The following is a 3,636-nucleotide window of genomic DNA, read 5'->3' on the forward strand; positions in this document are numbered from 1 at the left end:
CCTGTTTCTTGTTCATTGTAGGAATTGGAGGTATGTTCACATGAAAATGTAAAGGTCTGAAAATTATGGCTGAAGTGTGCAATGGAAAGGCAGTTTCCTGGTTTGGTAGGGAGTTTATATGAGATGCTGCTGTTGTAGGGATTAGCAAAACTGAAAGAACAGTTGTTAAAAGAATGACCAGGGTATTCCTGCAGCTCAGCCACAGTGAGGCATATTTGGCATGCTGTGTTCAGTGCTGGATTTCCCAGTAAAAAGGAGACATGGATACTGGAGCAGATCCAGTGAAGGGCAGCAAAGACAATAAAGGAATTGAAGCCTCTCTGATGAGGGGGAGAGGGTGCAAGAGCCAGGCTTGTTCAGGCTGGAGAAGAGAAGGCTCAGGGGGTTATTGCCAATGTGTTTTAATACCTGATGAAGCAGTAAAGAAGATGGATTGGGTCCAAATGATGGGTAAGAGGGGTAAATTCAAATACAGAAAGTTCTGCTTAAAATGCTTTTTCTTTACCATGAGGGTGGTTAAACAGTGGCACTGGTTACCCACAGAGTCTCTGGGTAACCAGTGGCACAGGTTACCCACAGACTCCCAGGTGGAGTCTCCATATTTTACACTCAAAACCCAGCTGGACTTAGTCCTGGGCAACCTGCTTCAGGTGACCCTACTCAGAACGGGGATGTTGGGTTATTTCTCTCATGTGGAATGATTGTGAAGACTCCTGATAAGGCAAGAGAGGAAAATAAGTTGGAGCAAATGCACCCGTCCATCCCCTCTTCTGGTGGAGGCATAACATATATTCCAACAGCAAAGCATGGATGAATCAGATGCAGATCAAAGAAAACAGACTTCATGACAGCAGATTTTGCTTGATTTTGCAGATCAAGCCTGGAAAGGCAAGTGGATATTTAGGCAGCCTGATAACTAGGCAGTTGTTTCTTGGTTAGGAGCATTTCAGATAGGAAGTTAAGTGTGTTGCTTCAAGACCTGCTGGCCTTTCCAGCTGTTGGCAGTGAGCCCAGGGCTTTGTTGAGGAAATTCACAACCTGTTTTTCAGATGTTTTCTCTGAATCATTTTAAAGGGGGCTATGGCAGAGATGGGACTTTGGGCTTGTGCTGTTTGCTTAGTGCCCATTGATCAGTGTTGGAAACATTGTGTGTCATCACACAGTGGGGTAGGAACATGTGTGCAGCACCCCTGGCTATGGTATGAATCAGGTACATTTATTACAAGGATAATTTTTCTCTCTTCCCTGTGCTGGTGGCTGAGGGAGGCTGCATGTGGAATCCATTGCCCATTGTTTCTGGAAAGAGCTTTCCGAATATACCTAAGCTGAAATCATCAAAAGCTCTTAATGGGCAAAACAGACCTCTCACCTGAGAACAAAGCAGTACATTCTGCTGCTGCTGTGACCCCTGCAGCCTCAGAACTTGCTGACAAGTCCATTAACAAATGATGCAGGCAGTGATTTCGACAGGTTTCAGAAGCAGCTAATTAGGGATTAATTCTTAATCTTCTCTTTGTTGTGCTTTATCATTCTCTAGATGTTGGAATTGCCCAACCTGCCTTCAGCGATGGCTGTAATTTTCCTCGGTAGCTGGATTGTTCTCTCTTTTTTGTGTCATTTGCCTTCACTCTGAATGTGCAGTTTGACATTAGAATAATGTAAATTTGCCAGCACAGCTTTTGGACACCACTGGAGTTGGTGCAGTGGTTGCTTGTGCCAGAGCTCTCCCTGTTCCCTCCATGCCCAATCCCACCTTTGCTTTTCCCTCTGCTGTATATTGCAGATGCTGGAACATTCTCCCCACTGCATATATCTGCTTTTCTCCCAGTCACAGGCATGTGCCAGAGCCTGCATTAGCTTCCAGGGCAGCAGAGCTGCTCCAGCTACCTTCTTCACCAGCCAGGCTTGATGGTCCTGCTTGTCCTTCTCTGGGGCTATCATGGGATGTGGCCCCTCAGAGGCTTATTCCCTGCCTGGATATATTTTTATGAGGTGATGGCTTCTGCCTTTTCAGCTGAACAAAGTTGTAATCTCCTTTGCCCTGTCCTCCCCAGCCCAGCTCTGCTTTTATCTGCTTCTTTTACATGTCAGGTATTGTATTTCTACTTTTTCCTTCTTGCCTTTAAAAAGGCATAAAACTGCTCCTCCACCCTCCATTTGCAGCGTGCAGCAAAGGGACAGGAAACATCCAGGCAAATCTGTTGGTTCCAATAAAATGATGATAAATGAAACTCATAAGCAAACCCTTGTACAAGTCTTAACCTGCTGGTATTTCATAAGGTGGTGCCACTGTGCTCAGAAGCCAGATGTGAGCCCAGTTTAGGTGACAAACATGGGTACCTCAGCCAAGACCTTGTCATGAATTCACCTAAGACTCACCATATTGACCACTGCTACCCCTGGATACATCACCTGGAAGGGATACACCTGTGTCAGCAAAAGCTACCCAGATAACAAATTATCCCAGCTTTCCTTGCAACACTCTTGTTGCCAAAGCTGTAGGTGATCCACAGGCTCCTCTTTCAGGGGAAGGATAACTCTGCATTGCCTTAAATCTCCCAATGTCCAAATATTTATCATCCTCACTAGGAAGAATTTTGCCCTAATACCTAGTTTAACCTATTCTCCTTCAGTTTGAAGCCATTCCCCCTTGTCCTGTCACTGTGTATCTTGTAAAAAGTTCCTCTCCTTCTTCCTTGTAGGCTCCCTTCAGGTACTGGAAGGCCACAGTTAGGTCACCCTGAAGTCTTCTTTTTCCAGGCTGACCAAATCCAAATCTCTTAGCTCTTCCTCATAGGAGTGGTGCTCCATCCCTTTAATAAATTTGGTGGCCTCCTCTGCACATCTCCTGGTTGCTCTTAAGGTGTGGATATTGATGTGCTCTGACTTCTTGAGCAACAGTTTACCTAAAGCAAAATTCAAAACACCTTTCTCAGGAGCAGAGGGTCCCTGCACCTCTAAGGGGTCTGGAAAGGCAGGATCTGTAGGAAAGGGGTGTCTCAGGTACACAAGAGAGGACAAGTGAGGTCTCTGCTGTAACTTTATCTCCTGTTGCCGGATTTACGGCTCCTGTTGGAGCACTGTGACTAATTCCTATTGTGAAAGCTGGGGTAGGGCCTGGGTTATTCAGAGCACTCTTGTTTGAAAACCATGCTGGGCTTCTACTTCCAGAGCAGTGAGTGGGCACTTGCTTGTTTGATTAGCTGTGGTCCCAGCCATAAACAAGAGCTGCACAAACACAGAGCTGCCCTGGGGAGCCCATGCCGTGTCATGTTGCAAGAGCTGGGATGAGGGCAAAGGGAGAGCTGAGGCAGCAGCAATGCTGCCTTTGATGTGTTGGTTTTGCAAAGCTACCTCAGAAGCTCCTTATGGGGGGGTCCTCTGTGTGTGGAGGGTAAGTGCAAACAGGCCAAATGCAAGACTGGGCTGGCGTGGTGACATTCATGTACTTAGTGTATGGATGGAGCCAGCCAAGACAGGGCTCAAGTGGTGCATGCTTTATGCATGCTTTCTGCTTTCTAGCAGGGCTTTCCAAATGCTGCTAGGTCCCCATGGGCCTTTACCTGAGCCACCTTTTGGGCAGCTTTCTCCTAAAAGGATCAGCTCATGCTTTGCAAGGATGCAAAGACATGGCAG

This window comes from Serinus canaria, chromosome Z (genome assembly GCF_022539315.1).
Source record: "Serinus canaria isolate serCan28SL12 chromosome Z, serCan2020, whole genome shotgun sequence".
In the NCBI taxonomy this organism is placed as follows: domain Eukaryota; kingdom Metazoa; phylum Chordata; class Aves; order Passeriformes; family Fringillidae; genus Serinus; species Serinus canaria.